We start from the raw sequence: 23,566 nt of genomic DNA, 5'->3' as shown, positions 1-23,566 counted from the left end.
TTGCATTTAGTTTACTCGAGGACGAGTAAAGGTTCGGTTTGGGGAGATTTGATACGTGCATTTTATATAGCCTTTTTAGTCTTATTTTGCACGTATTTCTATGCATTTTTATATCGTTATGTATTGCAAAATGCCCCGAATTGGCTACTTTAGTTTGTTTTGCCTGAATTGCAGAAATGAACCTGAAAGTGGTGAAACCGTACTCTTTTCGTCCTATTTAGCATGCATATTGAGGAGACGAGAATGTTAGAGCAGGAATTATGCCTTGAAGTGCGTGAAGGTTGGTCAACGGAGAAGTCAAAGACGATTTAGAACCTGATCTTGAAGAAAGGCACTCGATCGAGAAGTATTTTGGTTTGATCGAGTGGTTTGGAGGATAGAAGAGTTCGATCGAGTACTTTATTTTACTCGATCGAAATGCTGGATTTTGGGTTTCCTCGATCGAGAAGGATTTTTACTCAATCGAGAGGGTTAGCTGATGAAGTCCTCGATCGAGTGGTTTTATATCACTCGATCGAGAGGTTTTGGTATTACACGGGCTTAATTAACCCGCGTTGGACTTATTTCGTTAAAGACTTTGTTTTGCCTATTTAAGCTTTCATTAATTAGGTTATTAAGTATGCTTTTCTTCATCTAAGAACTCTCTTAATCTCTCTTTCATACTTCTACTGTTGAATCCTCTTCCTTTAATCTCTTGCTAGTGGATTTGTTCGTTACGCCGGATTTCTAGAGATTGTAATATTTCTTCTCTTATTAATCTTAATCTCATCGTTTCTTGCTTTAATCCTTGTTTTCTTCTCTTAATTATTTCTGCCCTAATTTAGTTTATGCATAATTATTGTTATCTTATAATGCCTTCGATTAGTATATTCATTATTATTATTGTTGACATCACTAGTAATATGAGTAGCTAAATTCTTTCATGTCGAGATTAGAGAATCCATGGTAGGATTGTGACAATGTAGCGAATAGACTAGATAGTTTACTTGTGAGAATATGTGCCCATGGCAATTTAACTATAATACCGACTTAGTTGAGTGCACGCTTCTAAGTTGTCTTTAATCTGGTTAAATTTACTCCTAGATCGGAAGATTGGACTAAATAGACCCGCTATGAACAGTAGACTACCCTGACGAGGATGGAAGTTAAGTTAGTGGAAATCTAGGATAGAAAGTGGACCGGAAGGACCTTTTCTGTATCCGTCTCACAGTAGATTGTCTAGGCTATTTGCAGTTGAGTCGATAGACTACCATGGTGAACCAAAATCCAGGCATGCTTTCTCTTATTTGATCACCTTATTCATATTTTCTAACTTTTATTGCTCTGTCTTTACTGCTCTTTCCTTTAACCTCTTATTAGTTTAAAAACCAAAATTCAAATCCCCTATTTGTGACTAAATAGACGGACCCTTAACAAATATCTTGCCTCCCTGTGGAGATTGACCCTGCTTATCACTAGCTTCTTTGTTAGTTTTAATTAGGTTTATTTTTGGTACAAAATGACAGTATCACCATTCCTGCAAGTGACTCCACTCTGCCGAGGACGCACCTCGCAAACCACAGACAGTTATACAACAACAACATTATACTATCAACAATCACCAACTCCAAATCCAATACCGATATGATATAAAAAAAACAATAACAACAATCAATTATCAACAATACCATGTAAACAATACTGAGTAGGGAAACCCTACCGGGAATAGCAACCACACGACCGTCACATCAGCTAATCAATACCGTTCCTCTACGAATCCTCCTCCTATAACACATATGCATACAATTATCTCCTAATCAATACAATCCTCCCAAAACCCCCAAATCTACCCAATTAGGGTTTTAAACAAACATAACAGATCATTATAAAAATTATACAAGAAGGTTACCCTCGACAAGACGATCACAACGGCTTAAAGAACAAGATAATCCGACGATCCTAGCCTTGGGATTTGTTAACAACGCGAAGACAACGAACTACGTAACTCCTCTTTTTCTTTGAAAGGTTTTAGAAAGGTTAAAAAATGATTAGGAAGAATGACGGAAGCCTTTTATATTAATCTCGCATTATTAACAAAACCCGACTAAAATAACCCGTAATACGCACTTACTTGATCGAGTAAGTGACTTACTCGATCGAGTGCCCCTTACTTGATCGAGTGTCACAGTTACTCGATCGAGTACCCATCAGGTCAGCTACTGTTTTGCGTAAAAAAATACTTACTCGACAGTGTAAGCCCCACTCGACAGAGTACCCATAGACATAGAAAACCGTAGTATTACATTAATAAAAGTACTCTTGCTACAAATGGGGTTACTTTGAAAAATGTTCAAAAAATGAAAGATTGAAATTACCAAGTATAAAAATGCCAAACATAAAAAATGGCATGTAATGTTCTTAACCGTCAAATGCTACAAAAATGGAGGGAAAAATAAACCCAAAAGCAAACAACTATCGTGAAACTCAAAATATCTTGATTCCTTTTATCCATAGATGATCCTATTTTTGTTGCATGGCGGAGAGGGGACGACCCTTCTTCTTGTCTAGACAAGAAGGAGAATTCCGCGATCCTACATTGTTTCTAACACCATAGGGAGTCTACTCTTGACGAAAGCATTTAGCGACTGTGGACAAGAGTACCCTAGTTTAACACAACTTGGAGGTGACTTGTTTGTATCCTCTAAGACTTAGTGACTTGGAGAAATAATATATATGATGGAGTGTGTACCCTTAGATAATTTCCGCCACATAGTTGAGGAAAGTGGCTATTCTTTTGTTATAGCTACCACATTTCTACACTTTTCGCCAACCACCCAGTGATGATTGGGCCGCATGTTTGGTACGCGGAACGATTTATGACAATCCATAAGTTTATCATCAAGTGATAGCTCAAATACTTGTGTATACCCCTTGGTCGTCATCTATGCGCCGATACGGTCGTTTTGATAGTAATTAGAGTTCATTTGGAGTCCGGGTCAAAAAACCCTTCATTTTCTAAGAAACCGTTTAAAATGCCAAGTCGGAATGCTCTAGAATATTCCGGATATTTATTCCATAATTTAATTTTTTATCTTTTGGTAAAACATATTTTGTATATCTTATTTTAAGGAATAAGGAAGTATAGATCTACCGCAATTCCATAATAGAAACGCGTAAATCTTTCTTCCATAGGAGGAAGCCTCTGGGGAAATGATGCAGCAGATGCTGCGCCTCTTGGAAGGATCGCAGCAGCTGCTGCGCCCTTTCTCCAGCTCGTTTCTGCCTGTTTTCAGATTTTTTTTTCCTTGATTTCTTTCCAAAGTTTGATTCATTCCATAACTCTTCACATATTTTAGTAAAAAGAGAGACCTTCTGTCTCCATATTTTTCACGCGAGTGTCCGCCCTTCTCTTCTCCCTTTGCATTCTAAGACCATGCTCTAAGCTTTCGATGCCTACGTGCTTGATCAATCGACCACGTAAGCTCAGATCATTATGAGTACCAGTCACGTTGCATGACCGACCAATATGACCACTACACATCGATCAACTTAATCTAAATGCTATAACGAGGGAACTTTCTACATACATTCGAGTCGAGCAATCACTAAACTTTAACTTAGTTAATCTCAATTCTTCAAACATGTAAGTCTGAGGGTGTAAATCCCATCTTTTTTTATTGTATTTTATTTGTAATCACTATTGTAAGATTTACATCAAAAATATGTTTAAAACCGACTTCTAAAAACCCTTTTATCAATTCGTTTTTTACGGATCAGCAGCAACCAGATGTCGAGAAGAAACGCAGCAGCTGCTGCGCCTCTTCGAAGGGTCACAGCATATGCTGCGCCTCTTCCAGAGGCTGCCGCTGCTTCTGCTCTTCTTCTTCTTCCTCGGTTTTTCTGTTGTTTTCGTTTCTTTTCATTTACTTTCTTATTTTATTTCTTTTCTTTGTACATAAAATAAATTTTAATGTATTCCTTTTAATTATCACGTTTTGTCTACGACTTAAATCCCTTATAATCAATATTTGCGGGTTTTCGTCCCTAAATCAAACCCTGATTTTAGAAGCTCGATTTGCCCATATCAAGTTTCTGGAATTCATCCTTTGTACATATTTCCATTGCTTGTTTCCAGTTTATCAAGTTCTTTCGAGTTCTTTTCCACCATCGTAATAAACCTAATTCGTTTTATTGCGTTTATAATTAGTTCTTAACTTGTTTTAATTAGTTTTAATCCGTGTTTATCGCTTTTATGACGGTTTCACATATAGTTAATATGTTAAATCACTTTCACTTGAGTTAAATATCGATAATCAATCATAAAACATACCAACGAACATTAAAAACCCTACGGTTCTGACTTCACAGCCAGAGTCCAACTCAGGAACAGACGCAGTAATAGCCGCGCCTCTTCCAAGGGACGCAACAGTGCTGCGCCTATTCTGAGATGAGTTCTATCTCTGAACTTCCATTTTCGCTTTGACCTAGCCTCTAATTGCGTAGTTAATTGACTATTAATCGTAATATCACCCTTAATCTGCCTATATTTTCTAACCCTATTTATTTCCTTTTCTTTTCTTCAAATTGTCCGTCTTAAATATATTTTAAACGTAAATCAGTTAATTCATTGTCATTCCTTGTAATTTTAATTATCGCTATTTATTTATCGTACTTATTATGTATGGTTTATTTATTTGTTTTTTGCATGTAATTAATTCTAAATTCCAATTCGACATAATTGAGTGCTAATTATTTGTTCACCGACATAGTTTAATTTACATGTTAGGATTAAAACCTTGGATGTTGCATTGCATGCATATAATCGATGACATATCAAATATGAATAACTTCCCTAATCATTAGTAGAGGCCGCTATCGAGGCGGGCGGGATTAGGTGTTCAGTAAAAGGGCTTCCTAATACATACCCTCACCCCTTATTCCAGATCTCTGTGAACATCCGTGTTCATTGGCATCCACGAGAGTCATTCTAGACATAGATTGCTAAGGGTAACGAGTTCTTAGTGTTCATGTCACTATGTGTCTTGACATGGCACGAGGTATTCGAATGGTTCCAATTTCCTATAAAAATTGGTGGCCACTCCACAAATGCAACGCTTGTCCCAAGCGCCCCTGTGGCCCATGTCCACAGTTTGGCGACTCCGCTGGGGACTATACACTTACGTGTTACCCAGGGTGAAACTTGAACGAGGTTGGGGAATAGTTTATAGGAGATAGTCGTCGGTTTTCATTACTCGACCTTCTTAGGTCGTTTTATTCGGCCATCCTAGGCCCAACCCAGCCCACTCGACCAATCGTCCCGTCTAGACGTTCCAAATTCTTATCTGGGCCTAAGGATAGATAGCGATTGACATCAACCATACCGTGATGCTTACTCATGTTTGTATTAAGGGCTTTCATTACTCTAGGAAATGGACTAGGAACCGACCTTACTCATGTTTGGCACGGACCTCTCCACAGACCAGGGTTTGATTGCTTGGTATGACAACCCACCTTTTAAACCAAAGCCCTTTTAAATGCACTCAGCATACCGTTATAATGCATGTATGAATGCTTGTATCATATGTGATCACCATTTTGTACACAGAACCATGACGAAATTTCTGTAAAATCAAAAACCCTTTTAAAATGTAAATATTTTCGAAAGTGGCCTAAAATAGCGCAAAATGAGTCGAAACTCTGTCCAAATGTCCAGTCAAAATTCGGGCCTCAAAACCCATTTCAAAAACACACCTCGAGTCAACACTCCTACAACTACACTACAATTGCCTAGGAGAAACATTTCAAAATTTGTCATTTTCAAACCTCACTTAACACAATGGCACACCCCCACTTCACAAGTTGAGTCTTTTTTAGTAAGTGTGCTAAAATGGGCGATCGTGTTTTGATTCGTCATCGTTCTCCAATCCTCAGTTTCCAAGATGCCTGGAACTAGTCACGCAAATGTTAATGGACAATACAGAAATGGTAATGATCTAATCCTAGCTGTGCTCGTCCGTCTCCAAACAAGCCAAGACCAAGCTTATGCTCGCCTCAATGCTATTGACGGCCGAATTGTTGCTGTAGAAACTAGACTTCCTCCTGCAGAGAATGATGTTCCTGACATAAGCGTGCATGATAACATTCCACCCTTTGTGGGACAACAAAAAGTCAACCCCCCACTAGGTCCTACTAAAGCTGAAAAACGACTCCAATACTTGGAGGAACAACTAATGTACCTTAAGGGAGATGACATCTACAGGGAGAACAATCGCAAGTATGAGGCGTTAAATGCTCAACTGCCTTCCAACTTCAACATGATTGACATTCCAAAATTCAAGGGGCATGAAAACCCTTTGAACCACATTCGTGATTTTAAATATTACATGTATATCAAAGGCATCAAACCCGAGATGTTCCTAAGGATCTTTCCTTCATCTCTCGACACCATTCCAAAGCAATGGTTTTACTCTTTGGAGCACAAGAAAATTGCCACTTGGGACGATGTCGCAATTGAGTTCACTAAACAATACGCGGATAATGCTGAGATCCAAGTCAACATGCGCACTCTAGAGGTTCTTACCCAAAATGAGAAAGAAGGCTTCACCGACTTCCTGAGTAGGTGGAGGAAGACTAGCACACAACTTGTTGAACGTCCAGACGAAGCCACTGTCGTGGAATAGTTTAAGGATAATTTGAGACCTATTTATGCAAACCATCAGAGGTACCAAAACATAAATTCTTTCAATGATTTTACTGTGCTAGGGACGAGAATTGAAGATGACATCCGTAAAGGAATCTTTTCTAAAACGGTAGGTCGGGGTTACCAGGGTTCAACGAGTCGTTCTTATGGCTCTACTAGCAAGACTGATGAGGTTAACCTTGTCGAATCATCAAAGAAGAATAACCCGCAAAGGAAGTTCACGAACATTGGTGATTCATATTCCAATGCTCTGAAAAGCTTGATGAAACAAGGTAAGCTCCAACCCATAGGACCTACACCTGACCCAAAAAAGAAGTCTAAGTTCTGGGATGAGAATGCATACTGCGAATATCATAGAGGCAAGGGACACGATACGGAGAAATGTTTTAAGCTGAAACATGTCCTTCAGGATATGACCGAAGATGGTCGTTTACCCATACCTCTCGGAGGTAAGCCTAACAATACTCAGAATCCTCTTGGTATTCTGATGATCACAGATGAAGAATCCACCTTGGATTGTTCACACCTAGTTTCTCCAGTCAAGGATAAGATTCATGCACTGGAAGATGAGGGAAGTTATTCCACCATTTCTCCTACCATTGTCGGCTTTATCACATGGGCAAAAAGTGTGAGAAAGCAAGTTTCAGAGCTGGAAGCTATAGTGGCGTCCCTACGCAATCCAAGCACCACACCTAGGGAAAACAAGCCACAAAGTCTATCTCAAGAGTCTACAATGCAAGAGGTAATCGGAGTAGTTGACAGTTTAGTCGACCAAATAATCAGTCTGGAAGTCGAGATCATTAGTTTGAGAGAGCTCAGTATCGTCAACGGAATATGGGCCGATGACGATGAAGATGAATACCTCACAGAACACTATCTAGTCAAGGTTAGTGAGGATATAGTCAAATCTAGCGAAGATCAAGATATAGACCACCTTAATCGTTCAGGGCGTCCATATCAAAATGTTTCTCAGAACTGCCCTACGGCTAATGGTCCAGTTACTAACACCAATGTCATCACCCCAAATGATGGCGAAGATACGTCTACTGACCACTTGCTAAAGCAACTGCAGAAGATAAAGGCTGATCTTTCAGTCTGGCAACTAGTTGCGAGTTCATTTCCTCATCGTCAAGCTTTACTGCATGCATTGGCTAAATTGAACGAAGCACATAACTCTACGCCCGACGACGTAGTCAACTTGGTTTTCCAAGACTCAGTTAAACTAAGTAACCCGATTACCTTTCCAGATGAAGATTTGCCTCCCTTCGGCGCCAGTCATAACCTCGCTCTATACATTACAGTTACATACTTGAAGAAGAACGTGCCAATGACTGTGGTGGATGATGGCTCTGCAGTCAACGTCGTACCACTAAAGACAGCATACAAGTTGGGCATGAAAGAATCAGATTGGACTCCTACCAACCAAGGTGTTCGAGCATACGATGGAGCACGACGTAAAGTAGTAGGGCTAGTCAATCTCACTATAGCCACAGGGCCAATTGATGTGACCAATATTTGAGCATATTTAGTCCCCGAATTAGCCTCGTTCCTGTGCTTTTTAATGCATATTTGGTTCATTTACTATCTCTAGTCCTTTGTTTTGCATAATCTTTTGAGATTTTGTTTCCTTAGTAGGAGAGGAGTGCAAATCTTGCATTTTCATGGTAAAATAGAGCTAAATTGATCGATTTTAATGACCAAGCATCAAAGAGAAGATAAGACTAGAAGGCCATTGTACATAATGTAGTAGATGGGAAATGATGAAGAAGATCCTTGCATCCCCGACAAAATCTAGGAGGATTGTTGGAAGAAGAAAGAAGAAAAGAAGAAAAAGGAAGGCTGGGACAAGATCCGAGCGTCTTAACCACCGGGACGCCCGTCCAAAACTGCCAGAATCCGAGCGTCCAAACTTGAAGGCCGCTCGTTCAGCCACCTGAGAATCCGCTCTTCCCGACCCTTGGACGCTCGGATTGTGTTACAGGACAACACGTCCTCTTCTTGCCTCTTTGAAGATGCGCATATTTTTGGAAGACTAGCTAAAAGGAGACCCGCATATTTTCTTGAGAGGAGCGATTCCTCAAGGACTTAATCGTCATTTAAGCCCTTAGTAACCCTAGTTTGTGCACCTAATCCCCACTATAAATACCCCGTTAGTCTAATTAGGTTATCATGCTCTTCTTATCAATCTTTAGTGTAGTTTATATCATTCTAATCTCTTCTTAATCTCGTAATCAACTTCTAATCAATTATTAATACAAATCTCATTTTCTTAATTTCTCTTTTGTTCATCCTTTATTTTGGGTAATTGAAGATTATTTGGGTTTATTGGGATATTGACAACCTTATATCAATCATCAAGTACTTCTTTTATTCTTTGCATTATTATTTTGGAATCATAATTAGGTATAATTCTCTTAATCCCTTTTTAATTATTTTTAATCATCTTCATTTATTCATCATGTTTTGCTTTGTTAATATGATTGACAACCTTGTTAACATGTTAAACTTGATAACGAGTGAGTAGTTTCCTTAACTAGGGTTAATGGGTAATTAGGGGAAACCAACATGGGGGATGATTCATGCTCAATTTAATATGTTTTCATAATTTATTTGCTTGCTTGTTGTGATCTCAACTTATGCACATGTTATGTTTGATGAAATGCGAGCACTACTACAGATACAGCCTATAACAACGGGTAAAAACCGTTGTAAAATAAAAAAGCGGACGTTGTTAAAGCGGCCGTTGTAGAAGGTATTTACAACGGTTTGCTTATTTAGTGAAACCGTTGTCTAAAGTATTCACCACGGTTAAAAGCCGTTGTTGTTGGGTGTTCTCCGTTGTGGAAAGTGTTTCAAAATTTTGGAGGGAATAATATAACAACGGTTGTCGTATGTATAACCGTTGTTGTAACTTTCCCTCCAAAATTATGAAGTCTTTTGACAACGGGTTTATGTTACATACCCGTTGTTGAAATTGTTAGTAACAACGGTTCTTTGTTTAATACCCGTTGTTGTAATTTTACCTCCAAAATTGTGAATACTTTTAACAACGGTTCTTTGATTAAAACCTGTTGTTGAATATTATGCGCGGGTATTTGTAAATGTCATTCACAACGGTGTTAGTTTTATTAACCGTTGTGAAAGGTATTCACAACGGTTTTTTTTTAGTAACCGTTTTTATTACGTACACCTAATGTTCTGAAAAATTAAATTTGTTTCATGCCATTCAAAACACCCGCATATATCAAAAGACACCATATACCAAACCAAAGATAAATCATATTTGGGTTCATCGAGAACTCAATAGATTCAATTCAACCACATACAACAAATAAAGATCATATATATATATATATATATATATATATATATATATATATATATATATATATATATATATATATATATATATATATATATATATATAATTACAAGGAGTTGAATTTACATGAACTAATTAATCATTCCCTAACTTCAACAAAAAAATTTCTATCTATATATATTCTAAGACGTAGTTGCCCCACATGTCTCTTACCTCGTCTATATCTATACTTGAGTATTGCTCAACTGTTAGACTAGTTGATTACATACTTTGCGGAAAAAACAAAGAGAATACATTATGGTATATATAGCAGCAAGCAAGACAACATTAGCAACATCATGGTATATATAGCAGCAATTGCAAGACAACATTAGCTCTAATTTAAAAAAAAAGTAATAAACACATGTTTAAATTATTACTAACCCTTTCTGGAATAACGAGATATCTTCGCCTAATAATCTCCAACATGAACCGACAAGCGTAGTATCCACATTGTATGCTATCCGGCTGGCGAGGGACCTATTATTACATAAAAAAAACAGACGAGAGAAGGCTCACATCGGAATCTTGAACTTTAGGTATTGTATTAGTATTAAACATGATTTTGCACTTAATGTTATTGTATTTGAGCACGTACCCTCGTTATCGTAAAAAAATCGGGCCAACATCGAATCGTTCGTGGGTTGATCCTCCTCGTTTGCTCTTTTCTTCTTAAAGGCCCTTTTTTTAAAAAATAAAAAAGGAGGCAGAAACTAATTTTTTTAGGGGCAAAAATATGAACGAGCTTTTTTCTATAAATAAAAATTGAAAATGTTATTATAAATAAATCAGTATTATAAACTTACATTTTAATCAAGTGCTTAAAAGTCTCGCTTGGTTGATGATGTAAAGAGTCCAACCAGAAAACTTTTTTCTTTGTCGGCATGATGGCTGCTAGCACCCAATGAGTCCTACATCAAGAGACATCATCATTATTAACAAGTACATATATTAGTTATGAAAATGCAATTGTAGGGGGAAACGTAATATTAATTTGTTTATTACCCTTTTTCATTATAAACGCCAAAAATCAGCTTCTTGGTTGTCGCCAATTCTTTGAGCAATATAATCTACCCGTTGTTCGAACGAGAAATCCGCAATAAATAAAGATAAAACATAGGGGCACATGAATCCGTATTGATCAGATGGAATATTCTTCTCGGGGATCACTCTGGTTTGCAATATCCTACATTATTACGGTATTAATTCCGGTATTTAAAACACTATCTACCTAGTAGTCAGAATATTAGACTATGAAATTATTTATTAAGAAACTTACTTCATCCAAACAAATATGTGTGCTATATCAACGGTCTAGTCCAGCCCATACGGCTAGCGGATCCCATGATATGCATGCTTGGCGCTCGGCCCCTAGAATATCCTCCTCGAGCGGAATAATTATCGCTGTTGCTCGGAGGCTATGCGATGGCCAGCCTCCTCATACAGTCTCATCATCGTCCCCGTTCTTACTTTTTGCATGTAATCCTTCCCTTTATATTTTGTGGAGTTTATACTCCTAACTTTCACTACGGAAAGAATGAGTCTTTGATGTGGTGCTACTACCACCGGCCTACACATGTAGTATAGATAATTAAAATAATAAAAAATCCAAAGGTAACATATCCTAGTTGGAGTAATAAAAATAAAAGCGTACTTAATTAAATACCTCGTCAACCCGCTCTTTCAATGATGAGGTAGTAGTAGCAGTAAGACGGGGACTTAGGCTTATCGGTCTTTTTGTCCCCTACACAAAATTACCATGCTTTTTATAAATACAGACAAAATATAAATAAAGGGGCGAGGTTAATTTTTAAAAAAATGGAGAAGTTAATTAAATACATACCTCATCAAGTTGTTGTGAAGTCGAGGTTGTTGGCATGTCTGTGGACTTAGGCTTATCCGCCAAAGCCGCCTTTTTTGTTCCCTACAAAAAAAAAAATAACATATAAATTTAACATATAAAAACATTCAACAATTAAAAATGTAACACATATATATATAAAGGTATTTCTTCTAACCCCAATCGCTTTCATTTGCTCAAAGTGAGGCGGCGGAGACATCTTCGCCAAGTAGATGTGAGTATTAGGCCATTGGATGAAACTTCCAAGCGCATCTCCCGGAATGGTAATGTCGTCACGAACGACAGCGGTGGAAAGTTTTCATGGCTGGAAAGACTGTAGTTATCTCTACTATTGTATGATTCGGCAAAAGTTTTTCGCCATGAATAACTACGAGTTTCGCCTCTTTGATTTGTTTTCTACGAGACCCGGCCAACACGCACATGTGGCTTTTCGATTCTATTAGGGTAGCAAGAATAACTGGCCTATTGTTTACGGCCTGAAGAATATACACATACATATACATTATTATATATATCTTTGCAAAAACGCTTCAGCATTCAAAAGATTTTGCAAAAACGCTTTCTGTCTCAGGCCGATTTTTGCACAAACTTCAGCATTCATATAAATTTAACTAATTAAACACTTCATGCATACCTTATTGAAAACAGGGAACTGACTTGAAGGGGATGTATCTTTGTTTTCCATCACCGTCTTCTCATCAAGTTGCATCTCCTTTTCGGACCCATTATTTACCTAATAAAATTAACCAATTCAATGACACCATGTCGAAGTTGGTGAACACACCCCCTGATCTTACCCAAAAAAAAAACAAAAGAAAAATAAGGAAGTATATTAGGTACCTGATCGGCTTTAGTTGTTACAACTTCAGAAGCATTATTAGGTACCTGATCTTTCTGAATCTCGTTGACCGATACTTCCTTCTCATGTATTGCCAAGGTAGTAGCGGCCTCTTCACCAATCTGTTGTACCTTATTATTACCCCCTTTAGAAATGACATCCTCCATCATCTTCACTTCTTCTTCGGAAAGCTTACCTCCAGCATTCAGCTTTAGTAGTACGGATGCCATTAACTGAAGCTGCTTGCCAAGAATGTAATGTGTCAGCAATTTTTATCCCAACAATAACATGTGAATTGAACTTAAATGAAAATAATAGAATAAATGTTACCATGTCAGCGTTCTCAGACTTAGTCTTCCTTTTCTTCTTTATCGGGCAGTTTTCCCATAATATTTCGTTACTCCAACCTGTAACGGGACGCCCCTCAAACGACCTGGATGTTCGGGTCGGCCGATCGCTCTAGCAAGAACGTCATTACGACCACTGGGAGTGAATTTCCCTTCTTCTACCTCTTTCAATACGTTATCCTATAATATATTAAATAAACTTCAAATTATATTTGTGACTAAAATAATAAAGTTAGTAATGAACTCGTCTTAATAAAATAATGCTTACTATGTTGGCCAAAACTTCCACATCGTATTTGTCATGCGACGATAGGGATCCTTTAGGCGTGTGCCCATGTTTATAAGTTACATGCCGATCCACCTCTTTCACTCCCTTTGCCACCTACACATTAACATGGTAACATTTACACACGTAAATGTGTATCAATGCAAGTCCAAGTGTGATTAAAAAAATAAAGTCTCACAGGCTGAGGAATAATGCATGCTACTTACGAGGTCCTCTTCTATCTTTCTGTAACCGCCTCGAGAACCATAGAATTTCCCCTTCTTGCATGAAATGTTAGCACGATTTCTTTTGCTAACGGCCTTCAAATAATTATATAAAAGCGCAAGTAGATGAGATAATAAAAAGATTATATAAAGGACTCATTAATTAAAAAAATGATAGGTAAATCGTTAAAAGGCGAGGATATTTAACCTGAAACTTCTAAGTAGTTCTCATCTTTTGAAAAGATCCCATTCTTCCCGCTTGATGGTGGGACACTTGTTTTCCGGTGGGCTCTTACGCATCTCCCCGTTGCCTTGTCCACATACAACCAATCCCTAGCAACGCCACACTTCCACGGCCTGTGGACATCACCGCCTTATGCATTAAATACTCATCATGACTTTCATCGGGTATAATAAAGCCTTCCTTTATACGAGCCAAGTATAACTCCGCCAATTTTGGATTCAAACTTTTAACATCCTCTAAATGGATAGGCACAAACTGTCTTGTGCAAGCACCAATCCAATTGGAGAAAAGACCCGCATTTGGACCAAAGAGGGAAACCCTTCTCACTCCATGTTATTTCGAACAGTACTGTTTAGCGGCTATAGTCGCAAGGACTTTCTTGCACTTCGTAGCACCCCTCTCACCAGGCTTATTATCACCAGGCTCATTATTCTTTTGACTTCTTTTACGTTTTTCACCCATGATAATCCTAAAAACCAAATATGAATGATATAGTTGGATATGAACAACTTAACAACGTACATGCAGAGTATTATCTAAAACCCTAAACCCTAATAGGAATGAAAACTTAAAACAACAGATTGAGCTTCTAAAATCCTAAACCCTGATAAGAGGAGTAAAGTAGATGATGCGGGATGATAAAGATAACAAAGAAGACGAAAAACAAACAAATGCATGAAAAAAGAAACAAGATGATCGTCTTAAAACCCTAATGACGAAACACAAAATTAAAGTGAACATACCTGTTGATGATGATGATAAAGAGAACGAGCAGGATGATAAGGGAAGGCAACGGAATCTGGGTTTCGGAAACTGGGCGACGAGAATGTAAAAAGCGAGGAAGAGAGAAGGATTAACACAGGATACCAACGGTTGGAGTAATAATGTTGTGTGTGTTAGTTTGTGTATGGCATGCTGGATGGGTTTCTATATTAGTTTTTTATTAAGACAAACTATTAACAACGGGTGCTCAAAGAAGAACCGTTGTTATATGTTAATAACAACGGGTCAATAAAAGTCAACCGTTGTCAAAAGTTTATTACAACGGGTAACATATACCCGTTGTAATATATTTTCACCAAATTTGCGCCAAAATGAAATACGTCAAAAAAATAATTGACAACGGGTAGAGGTACTACACCCGTTGTTGAAAGTATTAACAACGGGTAATTTAAATATAACCGTTGTTATTGTTGAACCTCTTTTTTTAAAAAAAATTACTGTAATTCCATTACAGTCCAAACCTGTAACAATACATTATTCAGCAATTTCAACACCAGCATCCACATCTAATAATAAGATCAAGAAAATAAGACAACTTACACCAGCATGCATGCATATACTGTATGTGTCCTGATGAACTATCTCGGGATCGGGACGTTTCTTGGATGTCATAGTTTCTTCGTTAACCCAAATACCTTCACCATGGTCATCACGCATATAGATGCTTTCAGTGTCCTCATGATCAGTGTCAACATCGTCGAAATAAGATACAGTGGTAGACTGATCCATTCCCTCAAAAACGACATCCTGATCATCATCATCATTATCGGATGGACTACTCCTTCTTTTCCTTATAGACAGTACAACAGACCACTTCTTATCCATAGGATCGGTGACATAGAACACTTGTTTAGCTTGGGATGCCATTATGAAAGGATCATCCTTATTATTGCCAACCTTACCCAGATTGACCAACGTAAATCCCATCTTATCCTTTCGGACACAATGGATGTTGTTATCAACCCAGTTACATCGAAACAAAGGCATTGTGAAATCAATGTAATCTAGTACCAATATTTCTTGAATAACACCATAATAAAGGCATTTTCCCCAAATAGGCTTTTTATATTTTGAAGTAGCAAAGTGCATTGCCTCAAATTCAGAACTCACACCACTATTTTGCATTGTGCTCACCTCATCTTGCTCGCGGGTGTAAAAAGTATATCCATTAATGGCAAAACTGTTGTAAAAGGTGACCATGGCATTTGGACCTAAACCAAGACGTAGTAACCTAGGAGAGATGTCATCACCAGTTTGATCAAAGTACTTCGTAAGACAATATTCCTAAACCACTGGAAACGTCTTCGTATGCTCGTTCGCAATCCACTTCTCGGTCTTGTTTTGGTGATCGTATTTGAGCTCATCTTTGTGTTGTTGAATATAAGGTTGCACCTCATCTTCGTTGTTTAGCACATACATGTGTGCTAAATGCAACATTTCACGTGTCACAATTTTTTCAACCCGGCCCCTAATACCTTTTCCGGTCATCCAGTCACTATGACGATTCTTAGGAACGCCAATCAACTCCTCAGGGGAGAGATGAGCGTAACAATATGAAAGAGCATCGTCTAAAATAGCGCGTTCAGCAATACAACCTTCCGGACGATACCGATTAGATGTATAGTCCTTGTAGACTTTCATCAATCTTTCGAAAGGATACTGGTATCTCAAGTACACGGGCCCAAGGTACAAAATCTCCCTAACCAAGTGAATGGTCGGATGAATCATGATAGTGAAGAAAGAGGGTGGAAAATACATTTCCAACTGACAAAGAGAGGTTACAACGAGGTCCCGCAATGAATCGCGTCATCGGGATCGATGACTTTTCGCATATGGACTGGAAGAAGAGACAGAATCTAGTTATAGCATATCTTACCTTTTCGGGTAAAATGGAACGAATAGCCACAGGTAGTAATTGTTGCATCAAAGTGTGACAATCATGTGACTTTAACCCGGTGAGTTTTAGGTCTTGCATCGACACTAGGCTTTTGATGTTCGACGAATAACCATGTGGCACTTTAATTCCATTCAAGCATGCACGTAACTCTTTTCTCTCATTCCGTGAAAGGGTAAAAGGCTGGCGGTAAAAATGTACGATTACCTCTCTTCGTGGTGCCAACTCTAGCCTAATACCCATCATTTTCATATCTTCCCTAGCTGCGGCGTTATCCTTTGTTTTACCAGGAACATTCGGAAGGGTATTGATAATATTATCACAGACATTTTTCTCAATGTGCATGAAATCGAGGCAATGCGACCTCCAGTGTCGGCCAATATGGAAGTTTATCAAAAAATATGGATCTTTTCTTATACCCACGAGTAGACAATTTAGAGCCGCTCTTCTTCCCATAATCTATCTCAATATGCTTTACTTTCTGATAAACTTCATGCCCACTCAAAATTCTAGGAGGTTGACGAAGTTCTTGTCTTCCATTGAATGCTTTCTGCATCTTGCGATAACAATGGTCATGAGACAAGAACCTCCTATTTCCCATATACACATACTTACGAAAAGACTTCAAGTATTCAGACTCGATATCCTCCCCACACAATGGACAAGCCTCTTTCCCATGAACTGTGTGCCCAGAAAGGTCGCCATAAGCCGGATAGTCAGTTATTGTACACAATAACATCGCTCTCAAATTGAAAGTTTCGTTCTTATATGCATCAAATACTTCTATCCCACTATCCCACAACAATCGCAAATCATCTAGAAGAGGTTCCAAATATACATCTATATCATTTCCAGGTTGTTTAGGGCCGGAAATTAACAACGACAACATCAAATACTTTCTTTTCATGCACACATATGGAGGTAAGTTATAAATAGCCAACACTACTGGCCAAGTACTATGTTGGCTACTCATGTTTCCGTGTGGGTTCATTCCATCGTGGACATCGCTAGACGTAAGTTTCTAGGTTCATTGCCGAACTCGGGATACTTAGCGTCGAACGATTTCCATTGCTTACCATCTCTTAGGGTGTCTTAGCTTTTCATCATTTATTCTTCCTGTTTCATGCCAAGTTAACATTTTTGCATCATCGGGATTCGCATAAATCCTTATGACTCTTGGTATCAATGGAAAATACCACAACACCTTAGCCGGGATCCCTTCCTTATCCTTATAACGCCACTCCAAACATTTAGGGCAATTGGTTAAGTTTTGATATAATTTCCGATACAATATGCAATCATTTGGACATGCATGTATTTTCTCATATTTCATACCCACTCCTCTTATTAGTTTTTTCGCCTCATATGTCTTAACGGGTAGAACATTACCATCAGAAAGCAACTCCTTTATTAAGGCTAAAAAACTAGTGAAACACGTGTCACTCACCCCATTTGCCCCCTTGATATTATACAACTTCACCACAGCCGACATTTTTGTGAACTTACAACCAGGATAAAGAGGTGCTTGGACTCACACAACTTCTCATACATGTTGTTAAGGTCATCCCAATTACTAGTGTCATCACCTACATCTTCAAAAGCAATGGACTCATCATCATTCTCTTCATTATCTATAGACCCAACATTCAACTTCTCTACTTCCAACTCTTCCAACTCAAAAACTCGGCAAACTCAGGATCATCAGTTAGCCTTTCGTGTACATCAACATCATCTTCTTCAGAGTTATTCTCTTCCTCTAATGATTCCCCATGAAAAATCCAAAGTGTATAGGATCGACTAAATCTCCACTTTTCTAGGTGTATTTTAACGTCCAGAAAAGCCATATAGCTAATATTACCACATCTTTCACAAGGACATGCAATACTAGAAGAACCATTCAAATTGTTCGAAACGAATTCATAAAATTCAGCTAAACCATCCTTGTAGGTGCGGTCACTCATATTTGCATCAATCATCCAAGTTCGAGTCATTATTCTACATTCGTAATAATAGGCAACTAATTCAGAAAATACAATAATAGGCAAACAAATAAACGAAATTCAGGAAAGCAATTAAGCTAAATTATCAACAAATTAGATAATAACCCAAAAAATCCTATATCTAGTTATAATAAGCGTTGCTAAGAAACATATATATACCGGATTGATAAACACGCGCGATGAGGGAGAGAAGACGTGACAAACGTGTGACGGAGATGAAGACAGAGAGACGATCGGGAGGAATGGAGGATGATATAGTAGCAAGTATTAGCTTGTGTTTGTGTTTGTAGCGTATATGAGAATAAAGCAATATGTTGTTCTTAAGATTTTCATAATATTAATAACAACGGTTATTGAGATTACAACCGTTGTTAAAAAGTATTAAAAACGGGTTCTAATATAACCGTTGTGATTACTTTTCACTAATTTGGCGCCAAACCATTAACAACGGTTAAAATTTAACCGTTGTTATTAGTTTTTTCATTAACAACGGTTGTTTAAGTATGACCCGTTGTTAAAACAAATAACAACGGCTAACAACACATAACCGTTGTAATTAAGTTTGGTAAAATTCGCGGAATAAATTCTACAACGTGTTTTGATGATTTTCGTGAATAAGCGTTGTTAAAGGGCCGTTGTGGTTGCCTGTATTTGTAGTAGTGGAGCCTATGAATCCTTGCATTTTTTACCCATCACTTCCCTTTTCAATGAGACTTGTAAGACATAAACCAACTCGAGTCTCTTTAGACCATGCATATAGTTGAGTAGGGAGGATTAAGTCGACTTGTAGGTGTTGTATAATCTAATCAATTCGGCTCCGGGACCCAAACCTTCCTAGGATTGTAAGATATAAACCAACTCGATCCTATCACAACAATAATTGCTTGCTTATAATTTGAGAATATCTTTGTATGAATCAATTCCCATGAATCCCCTATGACCCCATGACACCCTAGTGCCTTTAATAAATTGTTTACATCTCATTTTAATCATCTTGCTTGTTTACTTTTATTGCTATTTAGTTTAGTGATCTTCTTATCTCAACCCAAATCGTGACACCGCTAGACACCGCTACTTGCAATCGAAAATCCTACATTAATACTCGTCCCTTGGGATCCGACCTTTATTTACCTCTTTACTAATAGTAGAGTTGTTTGTGTAGAAATAAATATTGTTTTCGTCTAGGTGCTCTTAACGACAAGCAACCGTAATCTAAGCTCCAAGTGAGTCCGACCAAAAATGGCGCCGTCGCCGGGGACGGTGTTAACTTGATTTAATTTTCTTAGATTGTTATTAGTTGTGTCTTTCCTTGCCTTGGGGAAATAAAACTCCACAAGGTTTGTTCTAATTGTTTTCAAGTTGTTTGATAATTTGCATGTCTAGAAGATCACAAGGTAACTTGTTACCCATTGATCACGAGATTGAAAGGACTTTGACAACCAATAGAAGACTTGCTAGAAATACTTTGAGAGGTATTGGTGAGGTTGTAGATATTCAACCAAATACAATTGAGTTCATCAACCCTTTTGTAAGAGAAGGTGAGGAGAACCCAACACAAAATCAATCATACAATCAACCCACAATGCCTAAGTTTTCATCACATTCCGTACCAACCGAGGAAAACCTACCCAATGGTACTCCCACACCACAACACTTAACCGGAAATTTCATTGCAAAATCCGCATTTATCCAATTAGTCGAAAGAAGCCAATTTGGGGGGATGCCTAGTGAAGACCCTCATTGTAACACCCCCATACTCCAAGTGCCTTACCAGGACCACTCAGGTATAAAGACATTACCATCTCGGTTACCCGAGGCAATGATAATCAAACAACAATAAAGAAACAACGTTTATTATAAATAATTTAGCGAATAGTTACAATCCTCAAAACCAAACCAAAAGTACGATACATGATCTCAAACTGACTGTTCTAACTGAAATGTAAATAAACTAAAGGCTACAGCGGAAGACTCCTATCATCATGTCGTGGCATCCCAGCTATCCCAGTACTCATCTCAATACCTGCTCAATATCTGCTCACCATCCCCGAATGGATCACCGCAGGTTTACAAAACAACACCGGGGTCAGTACTAATCACACAATCAATATAAACAACAATGATAAGATAAACAGACAGCTTAACTGTCACACACACACACACAACCAATTCCCATCATCTCAATACTGACCGTCCACTGGACCAGCCCTGCCAGTGGGGGACCGCAGCCGTACCCACCAAATCCCCGCTCCACATAGTGAGCGATAACCCTGTCCATTAATGTGCACATCCCTTCTGTGGCGGGTTCCACAGAAGGCGAAACTAGGGCGTGAAGTCACTCCCGCAAGTGACCCCATTCAGCCGAGGCCACGCCTCACGAACCATCAACAACGATCACAACCACAATCACAACACAACTATTATATCAAACAACCAAATACAATACATCAACCAATATCCCATTATGGGACTAATACTGAGTAGGAAATCCTACCTGGTATGCACACAATCAGACGGTCTCTCATCACGAGTCAAAAAGCCTCTTCTATGAACCCTCCTCCTATCATACAACACATAGAGACTACCACATCACATACTACACATAAAACCCCCAATCTCTAAATTAGGGTTTAACCAAATCAAAGGAAATACAACAAAAAGGGTACATGGATCTTACCCTCGACGCAAGGAACTCAACGGTACGAACAACGACAAGAATTGACCGTCTGAACTCCGGGAATTGCTAAGAATGCGATTAAGAAGATGAACTTGTTTGCTTTCTCTCTTAAACAGGAATTTAGGTTTTGTAAAAGTGATTTAGAATAATGACGATGAAGCCTAAATACCTTAATCGCATAATTAACAAAACCCGAGAAAACTCCCCGTAAAACCGGACACTCGATCGAGTACCCAAGGTACTCGATCGAGTACCCCCTTACTCGATCGAGTGCCCCAGCTACTCGATCGAGTACCCAATAAGTCAGAAACTATTTTACTTCGCAACTTACCCTTACTCGACAGAGTAAGGCCTACTCGATAGAGTACCCCAAGACTTATAAATACGGAGTATTACAGTCTTCCCTCCTTAAAAGTAACTTCGTCCCCGAAATTCAAACCACCACTAAACAAAGGTACTCCCATAACATTCCCGAATCAACAACCAAAACAAACTTCAACATAAAACATGATACTTACCCAACTCATCCCGACAAACATACCGACACAACATATAAAAGGGGTATAAAACTCTTAAAAACTACTCGCGATCATCTCCTACCCCCCTAAAAGAAACAAGGTTACGTCCCCGTAACCATACATACCTGATCAAAAAGGAAAGTGTAGCGCTCTTTCATAGCTTCCTCTGGCTCCCATGTAGCTTCCTCGGTCTCGTGGTTAGACCACAGGATCTTAAGCAAAACTGTCTCACCACTCCTAGTCTTTCTAACCTTTCGGTCTAGAATCTGCTTAGGCACCTCAAGATATGATAAGGACTCATCTAGCTCTAAGCTCTCTGCCTCTAACACATGTGACGGGTCACTCACATACTTCCGCAGCTGCGATACATGAAACATTATGCACTCTCTCTAACGCAGCTGGTAAAGCCAGACGATAAGCAACTTCCCCAACTCGCTCTAAGATCTCATAAGGCCCTATAAACTTCTGACTTAGCTTGCCTTTCTTCCCAAATCTCATAACCCCGCGCATAGGAGACACTTTCAAAAGAACCTTGTCCCCAACTTGAAACTCTATATCCGTGCGATGTAGATCCGCATAACTCTTTTGTCGATCTTGAGTCGCTCTCATCCGTTCCCCGATCATCTTAATCTGTTCCACCATCTCTGGTCCTAAAACCATTGCCTCAAAGACTATCGTCCCAACAGATTGGACTCCTACATCTCCTCCCATACAAAGCCTCAAACGGTGTCATACCTATCTTTGGTGTGATAGTGTTATTGTAAGAAAATTCTATCAAGTCCAACCTCTGTTCCCACCTACCACCAAAATCCATCACACAAGCTCGCAACATATCCTCAAGAGTCTTGATTGTTCTCTCGTCGCCCGTCGTCGCAGGATGAAATGCTGTACTCATCTTCAAAGTTGTTCCCAACGATTCCTGCAACTCCTTCCAAAACCTCGATATAAACCTCGCATCTCTGTCAGACACTATGTCCTTAGGGACTCCATGTAACTTAAGCACGTTCTTTCGATAGGCCATAGCCAATTGTGCCTTAGTCCATGTATCTTTCATTGGAACAAAGTGAGCTGACTTGGTCAGACGATCCACTATCACCCAAATCATGTTGTTACCTTGTTGACTCTTCGGCAAACCCACAATGAAATCCATGGAAATGGATTCCCACTTCCACTCAGGTACCTCTAAAGACTGAATCTTACCTTGTGGTCGTCGCTGTTCCCCTTTAACTCTCTGGCATGTCAAACAACGGGACACAACCTCAGCTGTCTCTTTCTTCATCCCAGGCCACCAAAACGTTTTCTTCAAATCCTTGTATAGTTTGTCTCCACCTGGATGAACTGAATATGGTGTGCAATGTGCCTCTGTCATGATAGTCTTTTTCAACTCCTCGTCATTAGGAACACACCACCTACCATCAAACCTCAAACTACCATCTGTATGAATAGAAAAGCGGGACACTGTCCCTTTCTCTACTCCAGCTCTCCACTCAACTAACTTAGGATCCAAAGCTTGCTTACCTCGAATATCATCATAAAACTCAAGATGTACTGTCATATCACCTATGGCATCTCCTTTCTGCATCATATGTATCCCAAAACTCGCTACCTCATCCCTCAGCCTCATCAAGGATAGAGCTGTACACAGAGAATGTACACTCTTCCTACTCAAAGCATCAGCAACAACATTGGCCTTCCCTTCATGGTAGATGATCTCCATGTCATAATCGCCAATCAGCTCCATCCACCTCCTCTGTCCCATGTTCAACTCCTTCTGCGTGAAGATGTACTTGAGACTCTTGTGATCAGAAAATACCTTAAAGATTGCTCCATAAAGGTAATGTCTCCAAATCTTGAGAGCAAACACCACTGCACCCA

Source organism: Silene latifolia, chromosome Y, assembly GCF_048544455.1.
Source record: "Silene latifolia isolate original U9 population chromosome Y, ASM4854445v1, whole genome shotgun sequence".
In the NCBI taxonomy this organism is placed as follows: Eukaryota; Viridiplantae; Streptophyta; class Magnoliopsida; order Caryophyllales; family Caryophyllaceae; genus Silene; species Silene latifolia.
Note: the sequence above shows the minus strand (reverse complement) of the source record.